Below are 26,294 nucleotides of genomic sequence, written 5' to 3'. Positions count from 1 at the left end.
TTAGCCAATTCCTTGCCCATCTGCATATAGTTTCCCCCAGTCTTTGCATGTGTAGCTTAAGTATAAGTCTGTTATGTGGAACTGTATCAAACGCCTTTGCAAAGTCCAGATAAATCACATCAGCTGCATTACCTACATCCAGATTTGCAATCACCTCCTCATAAAAACTCAACATGTTAGTTAGACACGACTTATTCTTCATAAATCCATGCTGGTTGTCAGTTATTATATTTTTCTCTGGAATATATTTCTGCAGGTCATCTCTTATAATGCCCTCAAAAATGTTGCACACTACTGATATCCAATATCTAATCTTGTGGCACCACACCTGTTACATGCGAGTCTAAGAATATGAGATACAGCGGTCTGTCAATTGTTGAGCTCAATTTCCTCAGTATCCGTGGATGAATACCATCTTGGCAAGATGATTTGTCAATGTTTAAATTGCTCAGATGTAATTGCACTTCTTTTTGTGATAAAATAGCTATATCAGGTTGTGAATTTTGATTTTTGCCTTGTTGAATGATCCCTGTAACAGACAGTTCATTGATGAACACGGATGAAAAGTGCCTGTTTAATATCTCTGCCTTTCCTTTGTCCTCTGTGATTATCTTGTTATTGTCATTTTTTTTAATGGGTCAATACCATCTATTTTTTTCTTTTTGGCATTGATGTATGTTTTAAAAAAATTGGAATTTATTTTAATGTCATCGTTTGCGATTTGGTTCTCTGTAGATAACTTTTCCAGCTTGATTTCTTTTTACATTTCTTATATAGATCTTACACTGCTTAAATTCTATATCAGTAATCTCAGCTTTCAAGATTTTGAATGCCCTTTAATTGTCTTATTAAACTTTGTACTGTCCTGTTCATCCATAATGGTTTATTTTTATTGCTTGATAATTTATTTCCAGAGGGTATCAGTTTTTCTACTTACAGATTAGTGCTCACTGGAACCTTCAATAGTTTAGAAATTCTTTGGTAACCAATACCATCAGTATGTTTTGCAACATTAATGTTGCAATGGTCTTGAGACACTTCACTCGTTTTACTTACCATGAGATGTTTCTTGTGTGGCACCTTGGTAATGAGACACCTTTCTATAGACCACCAGTTTAACCAGCTGATGTTATTTTTTGCTAAGTGGCAGGATTGATTTCTAATTGCTGATAGATTTCAGCTGGTGTCATGACTTTCCATGGCTGTATTCACCTCTCTTTCTTGATGTGTTCAATACATTTTCCCTGAGTAATTTTTCATTATTACACATAACTTAACTTCTGAACATCTATATTTTCATTTATTTGCCTGTGTGGATTGGATAGGTTGTTACCGACATTTGGTAAGAATTTCAAGTCAATAGCACTTTTAGAAATATATTTACTTAGAAAATAGGTGATGTGTTCAATAATTATGTTACCCAATATATGATAAATCAATTTTTCATTGTCTAGTTCTAAGGCTAAAGTATATTCTGCAAACAGATGTAATCAGTTCATAAATGAGGATTTACTAAAACATACATAAGCATCTTTTGCCACACGTTTGGCCAATATGCAAGTCACAATTGTACTGAGGAATAAGCAAAAGTATCTTTGTTTAATTTTTCTCTTGGCTTAACATATCCAAAGACATGTAGACTATGAATTTAGATTGTGAGCCCCAATAGGAATATTGATGATAATTTCTGAAAAGTGCTGTGGAAGACAATATCTCTATGTACTGTATTTTTCGGGCTATAAAATGCACCGGACCATAAGACGCACCCCAAATTTTGGGAAGGAAAATAGGAAAAGAAAAAGATTTCTTTTTAAGATGATGGTCCGTCTTGTAGTCCGAATTTAAAGTGTCTTACCTCGGGAGCGGTGGCAGTGGAGCGGGGTCACAGGAGGCATGGTCCCGTTCGCAGGATTGCAGCTAAGCCAGAAGTAGGGCAATGCTGTGGGCACTGGGTGGGATAAGGGAGTGCTTCAGCAGTACAATGCTGTGTTCCCAGTGTCGGCAGTGAGGCAGAGCAGAGGGCATTGCTTACCCACCAGCCATTTTCTTGAATCCGTGGGCAGCCAGACATGGTGCATGCACAGACTTGAATTTCAGCATGGCTCCAGTCACCTTCAACTTCAGGAAAATGGCCCGCGGGAAAGCAATGCACTCCGCTCTGCTTCACAACCAACATCGGGCCCGTTGCAGCATCACACCATTTCTGTCGCTGCATCCTGTGATTCTGTTCCACCACTGCCGCAATCACCCGGTAAGCTACATTCCGACTATAATATTTTGTGAAAAAGTGCATCTTATTAGTTCGAAAAATATGGGAGGCAGGGCCGGCGTCAGCACCCGGGCAAGTGCCGGGGCCCTGAGCAGGCGCGCTATAGTGCCGGCCCCCGCAAGTAGACCCCCCACGAGCTTTGGGCCCCAGGACTTGCGATACTTACCTCTCCCAGTTCCAGCGCTGCAGCCTCTTCCATCCTCTGACTGTGAAGTTCACGTCAGAGGGTGCGATGACATCACTAGTACGCACCCTCTGCCTGAGCAGTCGCAGCGCAGAGAGCAGGAAGACGCCGATGCTGAGGAGTCCAGAGCAGAGCAGCATCAAGCAACGAGAGGTGAGTATTTCATTTTCTTTTTAAATATTTGGAGCAATTTATGGGGCTAATTCTATACGGAGTACCTTATGGGGCCAATAATATAGGGAGAATATTATGAAGCCAATTCTATAGGGAGCATTATATGGGGCCAATTTAATATGGAGCATCTTATGGGGCCAATTTAATATGGAGCATCTTATGGGGCCAATTCAATATGGAGCAGTATATGGGGCCAATTACATATGGAGCAGTATATGGGGCCAATAATATATGAAGCATCTTATGGGACTAATTATATATGGAGCATTTTATATGGCCAATTATATATGGAACATTATATGGGGTCCATTATACATGGAGCATCTTATGGGGCCAATTATTTTTGGAGCATTATATGGGACCCATTCTGTAAGGAGCATCATATGGGGCCAATCTGTATGGAGCAATATATGGGACTCAGTATACTGCATGGGGCCGATCATATACTGTATGGCGCATTATATGAGGCCCATTGTATATGGAGCAATAGATGGGGCCCATCATATACTGTATGGAGAATGATATGTGGCTCACTATACTGTATGGAGCATTATATTTGGTCAATTCCGTATGGAGCAATATATGCTGCTCATTCTGCATGGAGCACTCTGTGGTGCCCATTATACTGTACAGAGCATTATATGAGGCTCATTATTCTGTATGGAGCATAATATCGGGCTCATTATTCTGTTTGGAGCGATATATGGAGCTCATTATTCTGTATAGAGGACTATGTGGTGCCAACTATACTGTGTGGAGCACTATATGGGGCCATTATACTGTATGGGGCAATATATGGGGATCATTATTCTGTTTGGAGCAATATATGGGGCTCATTATTCTGTATAGAGGACTATACTCTCCAGTTTCTGAGCTAATGTAGAAGGCACAGTAGATATCACTCATGTAATGTAAGACGTAAGTGAAATCTTTGGCATTGTACTATACCTATATTTCTCTGCCGTATCCGTGCATTATGAATTGTGGTATGTGTTAAAGGGGCCCACCGGGACTCTTTACCCCAGGGCCCATGAAAACCTGGAGCCGGCCTTGATGGGAGGCAAAATAAAGTTGAATATTTCTGATGAATATGTTTGGAGATACTCTTCAATTGTTCTTGCAAATTTGAATTCCTAAATGCAGTGTGAAACTAACAATAGAAAAGCAAGCAAGACTGTAAGGAATGTGTGTTGTCTTATATAGAAATTTTTCATTGTTAAATCCCAATGTCTTCCATTGACTCCTGTATGTATAATACAGATTATAAAATGTATCCCACGTTCTATCTTTTGGTAACACAATTAGAACATGACTTCTACAAGGGGCAACTCACTCACCATCATTATGATGGTAATTCTGCATGTAATCTAGTGGAAACAAATGGCTCAACCTGAAATGAGCTACATTCTGTGACTCTACCATATTTCTACAAGGTTGATATTCATCAGTGCGATCTTATATTCAATGCTTTAAAGGGTTAATGGACAGTGTGCATGAACAATGAAGCACCCTCCCCATTAGTGGACCCATGAAGGAGAAGGACTATACGTATCCCCAATAATGGACTGTATAATAACCTTTGGTGGCAGAAGTTGGGGACCCAAGCCAATTGGATTTTTGTACACTTTTGCCCATCTCCCTACGAGACGAAAAGGATTCTCTTACCAGATTGTTAAGTATAGGAATGTTCTGATTTTTCCCCTTGTTATTTTTCTAACTGTTCTTGCATACGTTATCTATATCCATTATTTCCTTATTTTTTATTCATTAGCACTATATATTTTATTTATTAAAGTCTAAATCTTTAATGGTTTTGCCTTTATACCATAAAGAACCTCTGTAAAGACTAAAGGGTATTTGTACATGTGACATTTGTATGACCTGCGGGTAATGAGTACATGGTATAGGGCAGCCAATAAGCAGAAACTTTAAAATTCTGTATAAAAGTGGTGGCAGGGAATGCAGCAGCCATATTACATTGACTTAGGATAGTGAGATAGTGTCAGAGGTCCCAGCTCAGCAATACAAAAAAGAAGGCAAAGCCCTGAAACTTGGACAATTATTCTAGTTGACCAACTGCAGCAGAAAAGAAGTTAAGGGTAATAGTCTTCAAAAAAATATAGAAATTAAATTAATAGAGGGAGAAAGAGAAATAGGAAAGGTGCCAATAGTAGCTACAGTGTGATTGATCAGTAACATGGTATACCTCGCATCTCTCCTGCTGTGTTTGAATTGCATTTACACATTTTTTTTCTTTATTCTAAATGCAATAAAATCAGAAGCAAGATAGCACCACAAAAATGACCAAGAGTGGTCTGTGCCAGCTGGATACAGAGATAAATACCAACCAGACCAGTCTATGAATAACAGGGGCTGACCGAATGCTGGGGGTTTCAGCGCCATACCTTGCATTTAAACACCTATTGTCTTATCACTATTTATAAGATGTTATTATGATGTGAATGAAGATGAATTAACGCAAGGTACAATATGGCTGAGGTACCCGAGCTGTGCAACAAGGTCAAAAGACAGAATGAGGTGCAGAGGAAGGCTACAAATTGTGTAAGAATACAGATGCTAAGGAGCAAATCTGTAGGCTGTATACAGATGCTGAGGAGTAGGGTTGAGCGACCTTGACCTTTTTAGAGTCGAGCCGTGTTTTGCGAAACCCGACTATCTTAGAAGTCGAGTCGAGTGGAATCGGCCGATTATCGCGAAAAGTCGGGTATCGCCCGAAACACGAAACCCAATGCAAGTCAATGGGGCAGCATAGTCGGCAGTGAGTGGAGGCCAGGAAAACACCTACACTGCCCATTTTAATGGCAAAAACATCCATTCTTGTTAAAGAAGCTTGTCAATCGTAATTTACCTTATAATAATTGGAAGGCATTTGAAATTGGGGGTCATTTGGCTAAAGTTGTGGGGGGTAGGGCTGGTTCAAGTAATTAGTGGGCCCAGTAAATCTGGACCACGTCACGGCAGTGGAGCAGGGAGAGGTAAGTATTTCAACTTTGCAAGTGCTGTGATCCTGAGCAAGCAGGGGGGGCCCACTCGTTGGCATTGGCACTGGCACAGGGCCCCTCAAAGTACAGCGGTGTGTTTGCACGGCGGGGGCGCCTCCCACCGGCAGCAACACTTTTGCATACTATGAGAGGCCCTGTGCCAGTGACGTCGCCAACTAGTATTCCTCCCCCCACCTGATGAAGGAACCTGCACTTTCATCTGCACCTTCCTCTTTGTCCCCGTGTAAGGTGGTATGGTATGCGGGAAGAGGAACCTGACTTTCAGCAGGGTCACAATCTTGCTGTGTAGCGTGCACGGGGAATTTTGCGTTATGGGTCAATGTACCAGCAGACTCATCTATCACTGGCTGGGCAATGGGCAGGATGAGGAGGAAACACAGATATAGGCCCAAAGAATAAAGTTGGCTAAATGCAGTTCAAAATTGGTAACACAGGACTAACCAGGGGGCATTGCAGTGGAGGACAACTGGAATGAGAGGCTGACACAGAGAGTAGGCCCAAATCAGTAAGTAGTCGAAATGCAGTTCAAAATTGGCAACCGTAGTAAACAGGCGGCACAGCTTTGTTCAGTGGAGGAGAACAGCAAGGAGTGGCAGACACCGATAGTAGGCCCCAACCCAACTAGTAGGCCAAATGCAGTCTAACATTAACAACTACTTAACGAGAGCCTGAAAATGGAATTTCAGGACAGGAAACCAGGAGAACAGCAAGGAGTGGCAGACACCGATAGTAGGCCCCAAACCAACTAGTACGCCAAATGCAGTTGTTCCGTTTAACCACAATTTAATGAGAGCCTGAAGATAGAAGTTCAGGAAAGGCAACTTGGAGAACACCTTGGAGTGGAACACACCATCTCTCTACACCCCATACCCAATTTGTAGGCCTAATGCAGCGTAGTTTCCAACAACTACTAAACGAGAGCCGGAAGATCGAAGCTCAGGAAAGGCAACCTGGAGAACACCTTGGAGTGGAACACACCATCTCTCTACACCCCATACCCAATTTGTAGGCCTAATGCAGTGTAGTTTCCAAGAACTACTAAACGAGAGCCGGAAGATCGAAGCTCAGGAAAGGCAACCTGGAGAACACCTTGGAGTGGAACACACCATCTCTCTACACCCCATACCCAATTTGTAGGCCTAATGCAGTGTAGTTTCCAAGAACTACTAAACGAGAGCCGGAAGATCGAAGCTCAGGAAAGGCAACCTGGAGAACACCTTGGAGTGGAACACACCATCTCTCTACACCCCATACCCAATTTGTAGGCCTAATGCAGTGTAGTTTCTAACAACTACTAAACGAGAGCCAGAAGATCGAAGCTCAGGAAAGGCAACCTGGAGAACACCTTGGAGTGGAACACACCATCTCTCTACACCCCATACCCAATTTGTAGGCCTAATGCAGTGTAGTTTCCAAGAACTACTAAACGAGAGCCGGAAGATCGAAGCTCAGGAAAGGCAACCTGGAGAACACCTTGGAGTGGAACACACCATCTCTCTACACCCCATACCCAATTTGTAGGCCTAATGCAGTGTAGTTTCCAAGAACTACTAAACGAGAGCCGGAAGATCGAAGCTCAGGAAAGGCAACCTGGAGAACACCTTGGAGTGGAACACACCATCTCTCTACACCCCATACCCAATTTGTAGGCCTAATGCAGCGTAGTTTCCAAGAACTACTAAACGAGAGCCGGAAGATCGAAGCTCAGGAAAGGCAACCTTTAGAACACCTTGGAGTGGAACACACCATCTCTCTACACCCCATACCAAATTTGTAGGCCTAATGCAGTGTAGTTTCCAACAACTACTAAACGAGAGCATGAAGATCGAAGCATTGGCGAGGAAACCTGGGGAACACCTTGGAGTGGAACACACCATCTCTCTACACCCCATACCCAATTTGTAGGCCTAATGCAGCGTAGTTTCCAAGAACTACTAAACGAGAGCCGGAAGATCGAAGCTCAGGAAAGGCAACCTTTAGAACACCTTGGAGTGGAACACACCATCTCTCTACACCCCATACCTAATTTGTAGGCCTAATGCAGTGTAGTTTCCAAGAACTACTAAACGAGAGCCGGAAGATCGAAGCTCAGGAAAGGCAACCTGGAGAACACCTTGGAGTGGAACACACCATCTCTCTGCACCCCATACCCAATTTGTAGGCCTAATGCAGTGTAGTTTCCAAGAACTACTAAACGAGAGCCGGAAGATCGAAGCTCAGGAAAGGCAACCTGGAGAACACCTTGGAGTGGAACACACCATCTCTCTACACCCCATACCCAATTTGTAGGCCTAATGCAGTGTAGTTTCCAACAACTACTAAACGAGAGCCGGAAGATCGAAGCTCAGGAAAGGCAACCTGGAGAACACCTTGGAGTGAAACACACCATCTCTCTACACCCCATACCCAATTTGTAGGCCTAATGCAGCGTAGTTTCCAACAACTACTAAACGAAAGCATGAAGATCGAAGCATTGGCGAGGAAACCTGGGGAACACCTTGGAGTGGAACACACCATCTCTCTACACCCCATACCCAATTTGTAGGCCTAATGCAGCGTAGTTTCCAACAACTACTAAACGAGAGCCGGAAGATCGAAGCTCAGGAAAGGCAACCTGGAGAACACCTTGGAGTGGAACACACCATCTCTCTACACCCCATACCCAATTTGTAGGCCTAATGCAGTGTAGTTTCCAAGAACTACTAAACGAGAGCCGGAAGATCGAAGCTCAGGAAAGGCAACCTGGAGAACACCTTGGAGTGGAACACACCATCTCTCTACACCCCATACCCAATTTGTAGGCCTAATGCAGTGTAGTTTCCAAGAACTACTAAACGAGAGCCGGAAGATCGGAGCTCAGGAAAGGTAACCTGGAGAACACCTTGGAGTGGAACACACCATCTCTCTACACCCCATACCCAATTTGTAGGCCTAATGCAGTGTAGTTTCCAACAACTACTAAACGAGAGCATTAGGATCGAAGCAATGGCGAGGAAACCTGGGGCACACCTTGGGGAGGCAGACACCGTTAGTAGGCCCTGCCAAAGTTGTACCCCCAATGCAGTTTTAAAATTCCTAGAGGCTGAAAACAAGACTATTGACGCTCAGCTTTTTTCAAAGGAACACAGCTGAATTGAGTGGCGAAGACAGACACAGGTAGTAGGACTTAACCCAAAAATGTGGCTCACTTTAGCTTAAAAAAGTTACAGGGGTACACAAGCAGCAGTGCTCTGGGCAGTGGAGGACAATTTCAATAGTGGACCGCAGACAGACTTTGTACGCCTACTATTAAAAAAAGGATGCTCAATGCAATTAAAAATAGGTTCCAGGGGTCCACGGGCAGCAGTGGTGTGGTCAGTGGACGAGTATTGGAAGGAGGGACTGCAGACAGGCGTAGTAGGCCTAACATAACAAAATTAGGCTGTAGACACTGTAGAATTGGTTCCAGGGGTACACGGGCAGCAGTGGTGTGGTCAGCGGAGGAAAATTGGAATTAGGGACTGCAGACAGACTTTGTAGGCTGTCCCCTGTGGACCATGCATCCAACACATTAACCCAGTGCGCCGTAATGGACACGTAACTTTTTGTGGACATGCCTACTGGTCCATGCGTCTCTTGTCAGGTGCACCTTTCTACTGTTTGATTGCCTGAGTGCTATGACAATGCAGACTTTTTCATGCCGGTGGAGGGCTGGGATGGCTTTTCTCGCAAAAGAAATGTCGACTGGGTAGCTTGAACCGTTGCACAGCGTAGTTCATCTGGGCTTTCTAAATATAAAACAAAGAAAAAATGGAGGCTACATGCACTTTCAGCTGGGTTCCAGGGGTACACGGCCAGCATTGGTCTGGTCAGTGGAGAACTATTGGAAGGAGTGACCGCAAACAGGCATCGAAGGCCTAACATAATAACACATTGCTGTTGGCAATTTTAAATTGGTTCCAGGGGAACACGGGCAGCAGTGGCCTGGTCAGTGTAGTAGTAGTAGAAAGAACGGACCGCAGACAGGCATCGAAGGCCTAAAATAAAAAAATTGGGCTGGCTGTAGGCAATTTTAAATTGGTTCCAGGGGTATACGGGCAGCAGTGGTGTGGTCAGTGGAGGCCTAGTGGAAGGAGTGACCGCAGACAGGCATCGAAGGCCTAACAATAATAACACATTGCTGTTGGCAATTTTAAATTGGTTCCAGGGAAACACGGGCAGCAGTGGCCTGGTCAGTGTAGTAGTAGTAGAAAGAACGGACCGCAGACAGGCATCGAAGGCCTAAAATAAAAAAATTGGGCTGGCTGTAGGCAATTTTAAATTGGTTCCAGGGGTACACGGGCAGCAGTGGTGTGGTCAGTGGAGGCATATTGTAAGGAGTGACCGCAGACAGGCATCGAAGGCCAAAAATAATAACACATGGCTGTAGGCAATTTTAAATTGGTTCCAGGGGTACACGGGCAGCAGTGGTGTGGTCAGTGGAGGCCTAGTGGAAGGAGTGACCGCAGACAGGCATCGAAGGCCTAAAATAATAACACATGGCTGTAGGCAATTTTAAATTGGTTCCAGGGGTACACGGGCAGCAGTGGTGTGGTCAGTGGAGGTCTAGTGGAAGGAGTGACCGCAGACAGGCATCGAAGGCCTAAAATAAAAAAATTGGGCTGGCTGTAGGCAATTTTAAATTGGTTCCAGGGGTACACGGGCAGCAGTGGTGTGGTCAGTGGAGGCATATTGTAAGGAGTGACCGCAGACAGGCATCGAAGGCCAAAAATAATAACACATGGCTGTAGGCAATTTTAAATTGGTTCCAGGGGTACACGGGCAGCAGTGGTGTGGTCAGTGGAGGCCTAGTGGAAGGAGTGACCGCAGACAGGCATCGAAGGCCTAAAATAATAACACATGGCTGTAGGCAATTTTAAATTGGTTCCAGGGGTACACGGGCAGCAGTGGTGTGGTCAGTGGAGGCCTAGTGGAAGGAGTGACCGCAGACAGGCATCGAAGGCCTAAAATAATAACACATGGCTGTAGGCAATTTTAAATTGGTTCCAGGGGTACATGGGCAGCAGTGGCCTGGTCAATGTAGTAGTAGTAGAAAGAATGGACCGCAGACAGGCATCGAAGGCCTAAAATAAAAAAATTGGGCTGGCTGTAGGCAATTTTAAATTGATTCCAGGGGTACACGGGCAGCAGTGGTGTGGTCAGTGGAGGCATATTGTAAGGAGTGACCGCAGACAGGCATCGAAGGCCAAAAATAATAACACATGGCTGTAGGCAATTTTAAATTGGTTCCAGGGGTACACGGGCAGCAGTGGTGTGGTCAGTGGAGGCCTAGTGGAAGGAGTGACCGCAGACAGGCATCGAAGGCCTAAAATAATAACACATGGCTGTAGGCAATTTTAAATTGGTTCCAGGGGTACACGGGCAGCAGTGGTGTGGTCAGTGGAGGCCTAGTGGAAGGAGTGACCGCAGACAGGCATCGAAGGCCTAAAATAATAACACATGGCTGTAGGCAATTTTAAATTGGTTCCAGGGGTACACGGGCAGCAGTGGCCTGGTCAGTGTAGTAGTAGTAGAAAGAATGGACCGCAGACAGGCATCGAAGGCCTAAAATAAAAAAATTGGGCTGGCTGTAGGCAATTTTAAATTGGTTCCAGGGGTACACGGGCAGCAGTGGTGTGGTCAGTGGAGGCCTAGTGGAAGGAGTGACCGCAGACAGGCATCGAAGGCCTAAAATAATAACACATGGCTGTAGGCAATTTTAAATTGGTTCCAGGGGTACACGGTCAGCAGTGGTGTGGTCAGTGGAGGCCTAGTGGAAGGAGTGACCGGAGACAGGCCTCGAAGGCCTAAAGTAAAAAAATTGGGCTGGCTGTAGGCAATTTTAAATTGGTTCCAGGGGTACACGGGCAGCAGTGGCCTGGTCAGTGTAGTAGTAGTAGAAAGAACGGACCGCAGACAGGCATCAAAGGCCTAAAATAAAAAAATTGGGCTGGCTGTAGGCAATTTTAAATTGGTTCCAGGGGTACACGGGCAGCAGTGGTGTGGTCAGTGGAGGCATAGTGGAAGGAGTGACCGCAGACAGGCTTCGAAGGCCTAACATAACAAAAATGTCAATACAATGGTATTGTCAGTGGCAGGCATTGAAGGATGTCAGCGCATAGACTAAACATTGGTGGAGCTGTGAGATAATTTTGCAAGTGGTAGAGCACTGTTTGAGCTGGGGGGGGGGAACTGTCTTGTGGCCGGCGGTACAGGCCCAGGGCCCCTCATATTACAACGGTGTGTCTGACGTTGGGTGCGCACCACCACCGCCAGAGACACTTTATTGTACTAGGAGGGACCCAGTGGCAGTGCCGTCGACCAAAAGCGGGCACACCCACCTCTTCAGACAAACAGCACTCTCACGGGTGCTGTCGCCAAGTGTCGATACCACGGCCCCGTGTGGGGAGTTTGGCCATTTAGTGAGGTGTAAACATGTCGTATGCTGGACAATCAGGTGCAGAAAATTACGAGATTGGAAAAGGCATTCAGAATAGTCCACAGGCAAGACCTTTTCATAGGAAAGCTAGGTGTCAGCCGGGCAAGGTGGGGCAAAAGATTTCGAAATCCAGTTGTGGTTCATTTTAATGAAGGTTAGATCATCTACATTTTGGGCAGCCAGACGAGTCCTTTTTTCTGTTAGTATTGAACCTGCAGCACTGAATACTCTTTCTGATAGGACACTAGCTGCCGGGCAAGCAAGCTCCTGCAATGCATATTCTGCCAATTCTGGTCAGGTGTCTAATTTGGATGCCCAGTAATCAAATGGGAATGACGGTTGAGGGAGAACATCGATAAGGGATGAAAAATAGTTTGTAACCATACTGGACAAATGTTGTCTCCTGTCACTTTGAATTGATGCTGCAGTACCTGTCCTGTCTGCGGTCATAGCAAAATCACTCCACAACCTGGTCAGAAAACCCCTCTGGCCAACGCCACTTCTGATATCTGCCCCTCTAACTCCTCTGGTCTGCTGGCCCCTGCAGCTCGTGTGAGAACGATCACGGGCGCTGTGTGCAGGGAATGCCAGAAGCAAATGGTCAACAAGAGTTGATTGTTTGGTTGCTAATATTAGTTCCAAGTTCTCATGTGGCATTATATTTTGCAATTTGCCTTTATAGCGAGGATCAAGGAGGCAGGCCAACCAGTAATCGTCATCGTTCATCATTTTAGTTGTGCGTGTGTCCCTTTTGAGGATACGTAAGGCATAATCCGCCATGTGGGCCAAAGTTCCAGTTCTCAAATCTGCGGTTGTGCTTGGTTGAGGGGCAGTTTCAGGCAAATCCACGTCACTTGTGTCCCTCCAAAAACCAGAACCCGGCCTTGCCGCGCCACCAATTTCCAGTGGCCCCGGAAAAGCTTCCTCATTAAAAAATATAATCATCCCCATCATCCTCCTCGTCCTCCTCCTCCTCTTCGCCCGCTAACTCGTCCTGTACACTGCCCTAGCCAGACAATGGCTGACTGTCATCAAGGCTTTCCTCTTCCTCAGCTGCAGACGCCTGATCCTTTATGTGCGTCAAACTTTGCATCAGCAGACGCATTAGGGGGATGCTCATGCTTATTATGGCGTTGTCTGCACTAACCAGCCGTGTGCATTCCTCAAAACACTGAAGGACTTGACACATGTCTTGAACCTTCGACCACTGCACACCTGACAACTCCATGTCTGCCATCCTACTGCCTGCCCGTGTATGTGTATCCTCCCACAAAAACATAACAGCCCGCCTCTGTTCGCACAGTCTCTGAAGCATGTGCAGTGTTGAGTTCCACCTTGTTGCAACGTCTATGATTAGGCGATGCTGGGGAAGGTTCAAAGAACGCTGATAGGTCTGCATACGGCTGGAGTGTACGGGCGAACAGCGGATATGTGAACAAAGTCCACGCACTTTGAGGAGCAGGTCGGATAACCCCGGATAACTTTTCAGGAAGCACTGCACCACCAGGTTTAAGGTGTGAGCCAGGCAAGGAATGTGTTTCAGTTGGGAAAGGGAGATGGCAGCCATGAAATTCCTTCCGTTATCACTCACTACCTTGCCTGCCTCAAGATCTACAGTGCCCAGCCACGACTGCGTTTCTTTCTGCAAGAACTCGGACAGAACTTCCGCGGTGTGTCTGTTGTCGCCCAAACACTTCATAGCCAATTCAGCCTGCTGACGTTTGCCAGTAGCTGCCCCATAATGGGAGACCTGGTGTGCAACAGTGGCAGCTGCGGATGGAGTGGTTGTGCGACTGCGGTCTGTGGACGAGCTCTCGCTTCTGCAGGAGGACGAAGAGGAGGAGGAGGGGGTGCGAACGGCTACAGCCAACTGTTTCCTAGACCGTGGGCTAGGCAGAACTGTCCCAAACTTGCTGTCCCCTGTGGACCCTGCATCCACAACATTCACCCAGTGTGCCGTGATGGACACGTAACGTCCCTGGCCATGCCTACTGGTCCATGCATCTGTTGTCAGGTGCACCTTTGTGCTCACAGATTGCCTGAGTGCATGGACGATGCGCTCTTTAACATGCTGGTGGAGGGCTGGGATGGCTTTTCTGGAAAAAAAGTGTCGACTGGGTAGCTCGTAGCGTGGTACAGCGTAGTCCATCAGGGCTTTGAAAGCTTCGCTTTCAACTAACCGGTAGGGCATCATCTCTAACGAGATTAGTCTAGCTATGTGGGCGTTCAAACCCTGTGTACGCGGATGCGAGGCTAAGTACTTCCTTTTTCTAACCATAGTCTCATGTAGGGTGAGCTGGACTGGAGAGCTGGAGATCGTGGAACTAGCGGGGGTGCCGGTGGACATGGCAGACTGAGAGACGGTGGGAGATGGTATTGTTGCCGCCGTGCCCTAGATGCAGTGTTTCCTACTACGAAACTGGTGATTCCCTGACCCTGACTGCTTTGGCCTGGCAAAGAAACCTGCACAGATACTGCAGGTGGTGCGGAAAATGGTGGCCCTACACTGCCGGAAGGGATGTTGCGTTGCTGACTAGCTTCATTGGCCGAGGGTGCTACAACCTTAAGGGACGTTTGGTAGTTAGTCCAGGCTTGCAAATGCATGGTGGTTAAATGTCTATGCATGCAACTTGTATTGAGACTTTTCAGATTCTGTCCTCTGCTTAAGGTAGTTGAACATTTTTGACAGATGACTTTGCGCTGATCAATTGGATGTTGTTTAAAAAAATGCCAGACTGCACTCTTTCTAGCATCGGATACCTTTTCAGGCATTGCAGACTGAGCTTTAACCGGATGGCCACGCTGTCCTCCAACAGGTTTTGGCTTTGCCACGCGTTTTGGGCAAGATACGGGCCCGGCAGATGGAACCTGTTGCGATGTTGATGCCTTCTGCGGCCCCTCCTCCTCCGCTTCAGAACTGCTGCCGCCTGCACCCTGTTCCCCCAATGGCTGCCAATCGGGGTCAAGAACTGGGTCATCTATTACCTCTTCTTGTAGCTCGTGTGCAACTTCGTCTGTGTCACCGTGTCGGTCGGTGGTATAGCGTTCGTGATGGGGCAACATAGTCTCATCAGGGTCTGATTCTTGATCATTACCCTGCGAGGGCAATGTTGTGGTCTGAGTCAAAGGACCAGCATAGTAGTCTGGCTGTGGCTGTGCATCAGTGCACTCCATGTCAGATTCATCTTGTAATGGGCATGGACTGTTAACTGCTTCACTTTCTAAGCCAGGGACGGTATGTGTAAAGAGCTCCATGGAGTAACCCGTTGTGTCGCCTGCTGCATTCTTCTCTGTTGTTGTTTTTGCTGAAGAGGACAAGGAAGCGACTTGTCGCTGACCGTGAACATCCACTAACGACGCGCTGCTTTGACATTTACCAGTTTCACGAGAGGAGGCAAAAGAGCTAGAGGCTGAGTCAGCAAGATAAGCCAAAACTTGCTCTTGCTGCTCCGGCTTTAAAAGCGGTTTTCCTACTCCCAGAAAAGGGAGCGTTCGAGGCCTTGTGTAGCCAGACGACGAACCTGGCTCCACAGCTCCAGACTTAGGTGCAATATTTTTTTTCCCACGACCAGCTGATGCTCCACCACTACCACTACCCTCATTACCAGCTGACAATGAACGCCCCCGGCCACGACCTCTTCCACCAGACTTCCTCATTGTTTTAAAAAAGTAAACAAACTAACAGCATTTGTTGCTGTCACACAACTTACACGGTGAGCTATAACTTCAGTATGATTTAGCTACCCCTTTACAGGTGAGTGAGACCACAACGAAAATCAGGCACAATGTTACACACTCTGTTGTTGGTGGCAACAAATGAGAGAGATGCCACACACGCTGGACTGTCACTGAAGCACAAATGTAAATATTAATCTCCCACTGATTTTTTTTTTTTTTCCGGGAGACTTTAGGAAAAAAAAATAATAGAATAAAATGATTTTTTCAGGAAGAATTTAGAAACCAAATAAAATAAAATGATTTTTTCAGGGAGAATTTAGAAAACAAATAAAACCAAAATAGGCTTTCTATGGCCCACTGAGTGAGAGATGACGCACACAGGAGTCAGGAGTGGCACACAAGCCCAGAGGCCAATATTTATCTCCCACTGATTGATGTAGTGATTTTTTCAGGTAGATTTTGGAACCCAAATCAAGCTAAAAAAATATTAGGCTTTCTATGGCCCACAATTGGAGAGAGAGAGAGAGATGGCACACCCAGGAGCCAAGACTGGCACACAAGCAGAAAGGGCAATATTAATCTCCCACTGATTTTTTTTTTTTTTTTTTTCAGGGAGACTTTAGGAAAAAAAAAAAATAGAATACAATTCTTTTTTTCAGGAAGAATTTAGAAACCAAATAAAATAAAATGATTTTTTCAGGGAGAATTTAGAAAACAAATAAAACAAAGAAAGGCTTTCTATGGCCCACTGAGTGAGAGATGACGCACACAGGAGTCAGGAGTGGCACACAAGCCCAGAGGCCAATATTTATCTCCCACTGATTGATGTAGTGATTTTTTCAGGTAGATTTTGGAACCCAAATCAAGCTAAAAAAATAATAGGCTTTCTATGGCCCACAATTGGAGAGAGAGAGAGAGAGATGGCACACCCAGGAGTCAAGACTGGCACACAAGCAGAAAGGGCAATATTAATCTCCCACTGATTTGTTTTTTTTTGTTTTTTCAGGGAGACTTTAGGAAAAAAAAATAATAGAATAAAATGATTTTTTCAGGAAGAATTTAGAAACCAAATAAAATAAAATGATTTTTTCAGGGAGAATTTAGAAAACAAATAAAACAAGAAAAGGCTTTCTATGGCCCACTGAGTGAGAGATGACGCACACAGGAGTCAGGAGTGGCACACAAGCCCAGAGGCCAATATTTATCTCCCACTGATTGATTTATTGATTTTTTCAGGTAGAATTTAGAACCCAAATCAACCAAAAACATAAATAGGCTTTCTATGGCCCACTATTTGTGAGAGAGATGGCACGCTCAGGACTGGCACACAAGCCCAGAGGCCAATATTAATCTCCCACTTTTTTTTTTTTTTTCAGGGAAAATTTATAAACCCAATAAAAAAATAAATAAATAGGCTTTCTATGGCCCACTATCTGAGAGAGAGAGATGGCATGCTTAGGACTGGCACACAAGCCCAAAGGCCAATATTAATCTCCCTTTTTTTTTTCAGGGAGAATTTATAAAACCAAAAAAAAAAAATAAATAGGCTTTCTATGGCCCACTATTTGTGAGAGAGATGGCACGCTCAGGACTGGCACACAAGCCCAGAGGCCAATATTAATCTCCCACTTTTTTTTTTTTGTTCCAAGGAAAATTTATAAACCCAATAAAAAAAAATAATAAATAGGCTTTCTATGGTCCACTATCTGAGAGAGAGAGATGCCACGCTTAGGACTGGCACACAAGCCCAAAGGCCAATATTAATCTCCCTTTTTTTTTTCAGGGAGAATTTATAAAACCAAAAAAAAAAAAATAAATAGGCTTTCTATGGCCCACTATTTGTGAGAGAGATGGCACGCTCAGGACTGGCACACAAGCCCAGAGGCCAATATTAATCTCCCACTTTTTTTTTTTTTGTTCCAGGGAAAATTTATAAACCCAATAAAAAAAATAATAAATAGGCTTTCTATGGCCCACTATCTGAGAGAGAGAGATGGCACGCTTAGGACTGGCACACAAGCCCAAAGGCCAATATTAATCTCCCACTGATTGATTTATTGATTTTTTCAGGTAGAATTTAGAACCCAAATAAAGCAAAAAAAAAAAAATGGGCTTTCTATGGCCCACTGAGTGAGTGATGATGCACACAGGAGTCAGGAGTGGCACACAAGCCCTGAGGCCAATATTTTTCTCCCACTGATTGATGTAGTGATTTTTTCAGGTAGATTTTAGAACCCAAATCAAGCAAAAAAATAAATAGGCTTTCTATGGCCCACTGACTGAGAGATGGCACACACAGGAGTCAAGAGTGGCACACAAGCCCTGAGGCCAATATTTTTCTCCCACTGATTGATGTAGTGATTTTTTCAGGTAGATTTTATAACCCAAATCAAGCAAAAAAATAAATAGGCTTTCTATGGCCCACTGAGTGAGAGATGGCACACACAGGGATGGCACTCTAGCAGAAATGTCAATCTTAATCTCCCACAAAAAAAAAAAAAAACAGGGAGTGTCCAACAATTACTATCTCCCTGCAGTAATCTCAGCCAGGTATGGCAGGCAGCAATAAGGAGTGGACTGATGCACAAATTAAATAAAAAGTGTGGACAAACAAAAAAGATAGCTGTGCAGAAAGGAAGGAACAAGAGGATTTGTGCTTTGAAAAAAGCAGTTGGTTTGCACAGCGGCGTACACACAACAATGCAGCTATCAGGGAGCCTTCTAGGGCAGCCCAATGAGCTACAGCGCTGAGGGGAAAAAAAAAATGTAGCTTCCACTGTCCCTGCACACCGAAGGTGGTGTTGGGCAGTGGAAATCGCTACAGCACAAGCGGTTTGGTGGTTTATGGACCCTGCCTAACGCTATCCCTGCTTCTGACGAAGCGGCAGCAACCTCTCCCTAAGCTCAGATCAGCAGCAGTAACATGGCGGTCGGCGGGAACGCCCCTTTATAGCCCCTGTGACGCCGCAGACAGCAAGCCAATCACTGCAATGCCCTTCTCTAAGATGGTGGGGACCAGGACCTATGTCATCACGCTGCCCACACTCTGCGTTTACCTTCATTGGCTGAGAAATGGCGCTTTTCGCGTCATTGAAACGCGACTTTGGCGCGAAAGTCGCGTACCGCATGGCCGACCCCGCACAGGGGTCGGATCGGGTTTCATGAAACCCGACTTTGCCAAAAGTCGGCGACTTTTGAAAATGAACGACCCGTTTCGCTCAACCCTACTGAGGAGTAATGTACTTCATGTGGAGGGTGTATACAAAGGGCTTAGGAATGATATACTCCATATGGAGGTTCTGCAGGTGCTGAGGAGCGATTTAGTGCATTTGAAGGCTATATATTGGGGTTGAAGAATGATGTACTGCATATAAAGACAGTATACAGAGGCTGAGGAGTGATATGATGCATATGGAGATTATTTACAGGGACTGTGGAGTGATGTACTGCATATAAAGGATATGAAGGGTGTATACAGGGGCTCATGAGTGATATAATGCATATGAAAGCTGTATACAAGAGCTGAGGAATGACGTACTGCATATAGAGGCTGTATTCCAGGGCTAATGAATGATGTACTGGATATGGAGGCTGTATTCCAGGGTTAATGAATGATGTACTGCATATGGAGGCTGTATTCCAGGGCTAATGAATGATGTACTGCATATGGAGGCTGTACACAGGTGCAGAGAAGTGATGTACTGCACATGGAGGCTGTATACAGGGTCTGAGAAGAGGTGTTGCACATGGAAGCTGCATACAAGGGCTGGGGAGTGATGTACTGCAGATTGAGTCTGAACACTGGGTTTGAGGAGCAATATACTGCATGTAGAGGCTGTATATGGTGGCTGAGGACTGAGTGCTGCACATGGAGGCTCTATACAGGGCCTGAGAAGCAGTATACTACATATGGAAGCTGTGCATAGAGGCTGTGGAGTGATGTACTACACATTAATACTGTTTACAGGGATTGAAGAGTGATGTACTGATATGGAGGCTGTATACAGGGGCTGAGGAAAAAAGTATTGCACATGAAGGCTGTATACAGAAGCTGAGGAGCAATGCACTACATATGGAAGTGTAGGAAGGGGAAGCAAGGGAGGTAGTCATGGCCGATAGTAATCCTTGGATAACTCCCTGGTCCCTTCCCAGTAAAAGTTCATATTTCTCTGCTGTGTTACCTCTGTGCTGACTCTCTGCGCCATCTGGACTTGCCTGGTACGGGGATGTATTCCTCACAGACGATTCCGCAATAAAGGAGACACACTCAGGCTTAACTTCAATAACAATTTGCTCTCTCTATATATCTCGTATATATATATATATATATATATATATATGTTTACATGTTTTGCAGACATATATTTGTAGGGAAAGTTTGTCCCCGGGCCCAGTATATTAATAGGGGCATAGTGTCCATAGTTGGCCACTAGAGGGAGGCGCTATAGTGCATAGTTAGAATAGGAGGGGCACAGTGGAAATAAGAATAGTAAGCTTCCTGGAGTACAGTCAGTTAGGGCCTGGGCACCCGTGCAGCTCACTGGGCTGCCTATCCAGGAGTAGCTGTGCCCCACATCGTTAAGGAAGGGGCCCAGCATAGAACCGGACACCAAAGAATTCCTCTAGGATTAAAGGAGTACCGGAATGCTGCGAATGCAGCTGAAAGGATGAGAGAAGTTTGTTCAGCCCGGCAGCACAAGCAAGATGTGGCAGGTCTTTGCGTGGGCAGCAGTTCTTAGAACCGGGGCGTAGCAGTGTAGGACTCCCCCATGTGAGGCAAGAATTCCGGATAGAATAGATCCTGTGGGACCTGAAGATTCGGTCCGACCCAAGGGCTGAGCATAAAGAAAGAATGAACAGAACAGGGACAGAAGAGAAGGTACTGAATGTGATACCCCAAGTGCCTGTACTGGAGGTATCTTATTGACACCTCTCCATTACTAAGCCGGTTTAATGTCACCTTATCCTTATTACCCCATTTGCCACTGCTACAGGGATGTCGGAAGAGAGAGGCTAAGCACCGGAATTGGTGCATCTTAGAGATGCGCCATTTCTGGGGCGTCTGTGAACTGGTGTTTGTAGCCAGTGGGCGGCCAATATCCATGGCCCCTTCCTAGGCTATGAATATCAGCACTCAGCTGTCTGCATAGCCTTTTCTCGCTATTAATTATAGGGGTTCCCACATCGTTTTTTGGGGGGTCCCCCTATTTTAATAGCCAGTGAAGGCTAAGCATATAGCTGTGGGCTGATATTCATAGCCTGAGAAGATCCATGGCTATTTTCCACTTCCCAGGCTATAAACATCGGCCCCCAGTCACTGGTATTCCCTGTCTGGTGCAGAAAATTGTGCGGAAGCCCACACCATTATTTTTTAAATTAAGCAGATATTGCATTTAAGGACAGGATCACACTTGCAATAAACTCACACAAGTCATGCACCTCAGTGCTGGCACTCAGACTGGAGTCTTCAGCTGCACAGAAATACATGCAGCCACACATTCCAGTCCTGAGTGCCAGAGGCAGTGTCGGGTATTGAGTTACGAGACTCATGCGAGGTTCTTGCAAGTGTGACCTCAGGCTAAAGCAGATTTTTTGTGTGTCTTTATTTAAGACCGGGATCACACATGCGAGAAACTCGGCCGAGTCTCGCATCTTAATACCCGGCACTGCCGCCGTCACTTGGGAGTGGAGCGTGCGGCTGCATAGAAATACATTCAGCCACATGCTCTGCTCCCGTCCGAGTTTCTCACATGTGTGATCCCGGCCTAACTCTTTATGTACCATTTTATTATGTTTATTAATAAACATCAGGCTTGGTATTATCTATCGATTGATATTATCTATTGATCGATAGATCTATCTATTGATAGATCTATCGATAGATCAATCGATCGATAGATAGATCTATCTATTGATAGATCGATCGATAGATAGATAGGTCTATCAATAGATAGGTCTATCGATAGATAGATATATCAGTAGATAGATAGAACTATAAATAGATAGATATATCTATAGATACATAGCTACTGTAGATAGTGATAGATATAGATATATATAGGTAGCGATAGATATAGATAGATAGATAGATATAGCCATAGATAGATAGATAGATCTATCTATTATCTATCATCTATCTATGTATCTGTGTGTAAACATTATTCTTCAATGGAGTATGTAAAATAAGAGGTTGGACAAGGAAATTACATCACAATTAGTGATGAGCGAATATACTCGTTACTCGATATTTCCCGAGCACGCTCGGGTGTCCTCCGAGTATTTTTTAGTGCTCGGAGATTTAGTTTTCTTCACCGCAGCAGAGTGATTTACATCTGTTAACCAGCATAAGTACATGTGGGGGTTGCCTGGTTGCTAGCTAGGGAACCCCCACATGTACTTATGCTGGCTAACAGATGTAAATCATTCAGATGCAGCGAAGAAAACTAAATCTCCGAGCACTAACAAATACTCGGAGGACACCCGAACGTGCTCGGGAAATCTCGAGTACCGAGTACATTCGCTCATCACTAATCACAATTCTTTTTTTTATATATCTTTATTTAGCTTACAAAACACAATACAAATTCGCATGAAAATCAACATAAAAATGCATCAAAAACGCATCAAAAGTGCAGGTGACCTGCCAGTGACCTCAGATGCAGATTTTACCTGCGTCAAATCCTGAGCAAATACTGAGCCATTCCTGACTGTGGAAACATACTGTAACTACATATCTGATTTTGCACATCACTTTTACCAATTTAATTTGACAACCTAACATGCCACAACTATATTACATCCTGCTGTCGCATTTTGCTTGTGTGCACATGTTCCTAACTACCTAGTAGAGATAAGCAGACCTTTTGAAATTTGAGTTAGTCAACTTCACCAAATTTTTTCCAAAAAAATTGATTTGCTTTGAATAAATTTGTGTGAATCTCAATACTGGAAAACCACATATCCAAGCCCTTGCCTCCTCCTGCCGACTTAAACTCAAAAATATTTCATGGATCCGTGCATTTCTTGACCATGAAACCACAAAAACACTAGTGCACGCCCTCATCATCTCCCACCTCGACTACTGCAACCTCCTACTCTCTGGCCTCCCCTCTAGCACTTTGACACCTCTCCAATCCATCCTACACTCTGCTGCCCGATTAATCCACCTGTCTCACTTATATTCCCCAGCCTCCTCTCTGCCAAGCCCTTCACTGGCTTCCTATTGTCCAGAAGCTCCAGTTCAAAACCCTAACTATGACATACAAAGCCATCCACAACTTGTCTCCTCCATACATCTGTGACATGGCCTCCTGGAACTTACACACACGCAACCTTTGATAATCTCAAGATCTCCTTCTCTAATCCCCTCTTATCTCTTCCTTCCACAACCGCATACAAGACTTCTCCCGTGCTTCCCCCATACTCTGGAACTCTCTACCCCAACACATCAGACTCTCGCCTATCACGGAAACCTTCAAAATGAACCTGAAGACCCACCTCTTCTGACAAGCCTACAACCTGCAGTGATCCTTAGTCTGCTGAACTGCCGCACAACTAGCTCTACCCTCTCCTTGTGTATCCTCATCCATCCCCTGTAGACTGTGAGCCCTCGCAGTCAGGGTCCTCTCTCCTTCTGTACTTGTGTGTGCCTTGTTTTGCTCATGTTTATTGTACTTGTCTATAATTGCCCCTTCCAAGTGTAAAGCGCCATGGCATAAATGTCGCTATAAAAATGAATAATAATAATAATAACTTGTAAAATAAATATGGAGGAGTTGACAAGATGATAGAGAGAGAGTGAAAGGACCCTGCTAATTATAATCTACAGAAGAAAGAGACTTAGACCAGGTTCACACTACCGTAGAATACGGACGAGTGCTATGAGAGAAAGTATCGCATAGCACTCGGACCATTGTTACTCTATGGGGCAACTCACATCACCATATTTTTTCTCAGGAGTATTCTATGTGCGTGTAAAATTGAAGCATGCTGTGATTGTACACGTAAACTGTCCGACACTCACCAATGCAAGCCTATGGGTGCGAGAAAAACTCGGATGCCACATGGACCATCTGTGTAGCTTGCGACAAATACGCACACATTTTCCTCATTTCAGCCCATTGAGCCATTAAATTCAATGGGGAAATTCAATGAGAAATGTAAAGCCATACGCATGTCATACGGATACATAGGTGCGAGAAAATCGTATCATCACATTGCAAACACATTACACACAGATGACCACACGGAGAACACTCGTGCGACTCTCAGCAGGGATACTCGGACCAATTTTCCATATGTTTAGTGTGACGCCGACCTTACCTAGTGACTCTGGAGATGGAAAATGACTATGCCAGGTAAGCTGTGTTCCACTGGGAACTGTTGATTTGTGATGACATAGTTACTGTCCACCACCGTAAAAAGTAGGATAATCCCTAAAATGTCATAGCTAGAGTGCATTATGGGAAAGCCAGTGAGGCAATGCAAAATTACATAACTCTGTTCTATAATGTTTCACTGAATTTAAAGGCACCAGAAATATGGACAATACTATGGAACATAATCCCAAATATAATATGGGGAACTGCCAATACAATTAGAGAACTAAGGAAAAATGGAATATATACAAAAAAATAATATAAATTATATATAGAGGCCTATTTAACTAAATTAAAGATTTATTGTGGAGATCAAAAAAATATATTTGTAAATATATAACAGATGCATAGAGTAATTATAAAAAGCTGTAGTAGTAGGTCAAATGGTGACGATACAAATTGTGTGACAACATGGTAGACACTTAAATGTTGTAAGTACTTGCGCTGCAAAAAGAAATGTTTTTACAAATTAGTACCCCCCGATGGCTGATAGCTCTTAGCAATCCATTGCAAACTAAATCTTTTTAATGATCACAATAATAGTAATGTATAATGGCCACTAGATGGCACCTGAATGCAAACAGAACTAAATGCAAGTAAAATATAGGGTCCTGTGACACAATAATAGAATGCATGCAATTTATAAGGTCAACTGACACAATAATAAAGGAGATCACATAATGCTAAGCGTCAATCAAGTCAGATTGTATAATAATCTATGAATAAGATAGCAGCAACATCATGTACAAAGTGACAAGTGCTTATCAATAAAGTGCTCTTTGCCTGCGTGTGTCAGTAACCCAAAATCTCTGATGCTTCAGCAATGTGAGAAATGGTGCCAGGAAAGGTTTTTGTTTTTTATGTGAACCATAAATTGAATCTCAGAATGTTTGCCATAATATTGCCTCCATTAGTTTGAGTCAGCGTTCTGTGCAGAATGGTATCACTGATCAAAAAAAAGAAAATAATAATAATTTGGTGACCATTTATTATATATATATAAAAAAAATAAGTCTGTTAGTGCACTGCGTTATTAAATAGGCTGTTGATTACAACCGGGTTATTATCTGTTTTTATGTTGTGGTAACTTTGAAGCTATGTGCACACGTTGCGGATTGGTGTGCGGATTTTTCCGCACTGCGTTTGCAAAATCCGCAGGTAAACTGCACTGAGGATTACCCGCGGATTTGCCACGGATTTACCCCGGTTTTGTGCGGATTACACCTACAGTTTTACACCTGCGGATTCCTATTGAGGAGCATGTGTAAACCGCTGCGGAATCTGCACAAAGAATTGACATGCTGCGGAAAAAACACCGCTGCGCTTTCACGTGCTTTTTTCTGCAGCTTGTGCACTGCAGCTTTTGTTTTCCATACGTTTACATGCATCAAATCCGCTGCGTATCCGCAGCAAAATCCGCAACGTGTGCACATAGCTCGACACTACTAAGGCATTGTTTGTGGTAAGGAGACTAAGGCTATGTGCACACATTGCAGATTTGTTGAGGATCCGCAGCGTTTTTTTCCACGCAGTAACACTGCAGACCCACAAGTCATTTACAGTACAATGTAAATCAATGGCAAAAAAAATGCTGTGCTAATGGTGCAGAAAATTCCGCACGGAAAATGCAGCGGATTCAAAGAAGGAGTATGTCAATTCTTTGTGTGGATCTGCAGCGTTTCTGCACCCATTCCATAATAGAAATCCACAGGGGTAAAAACGCATGAAATCCGCAACAAAAATGCACAAAATCCGCGCAAAAAGCGTGCAGATTTTAACCTGCGTTTTCTGCCAAGAGATGCAGAATCAGCACAGAAAATTCCACAGGAGAATCCGCAAAGTGTGCACATACCCTTAAAGGGGTTTAGATACAGTCCTGGAAACCCTCAGTGTTATACACATTTTTTCAGGGAAGTAGGAGTAACTGAAAAAAAAAAAAGTATGAACTGGGATATAAACTGGTGTTCATGCAGAATATAAGCGCATATTCATACTAGCCACTGAACTGAAAAAAACATATCTTTAATATGAGGCTATGTGCCCACATTGCGGATTCGTGTGCGGATTTTTCCACATCGTTTTTTGCAAAATCCACAGGTAAAGCGCACTGCGTTTTACCTGCGGATTTACC

General features: G+C 44.4%; 1 protein-coding gene across 1 annotated transcript in view; it reads left to right on the top strand.

Annotated features, from left to right (window-relative positions):
* The window catches only part of HCRTR2 (hypocretin receptor 2), a 212,713-nt gene that overhangs the window by 136,621 nt on the left and 49,798 nt on the right, over positions 1 to 26,294 (top strand). The window lies entirely within an intron of this gene.

This window comes from Ranitomeya imitator, chromosome 5 (assembly GCF_032444005.1).
Source record: "Ranitomeya imitator isolate aRanImi1 chromosome 5, aRanImi1.pri, whole genome shotgun sequence".
NCBI lineage: Eukaryota > Metazoa > Chordata > Amphibia > Anura > Dendrobatidae > Ranitomeya > Ranitomeya imitator.
The sequence above is the reverse complement of the archived record's forward strand: the minus strand, read 5'-3'. Positions and strand labels throughout refer to the sequence as shown.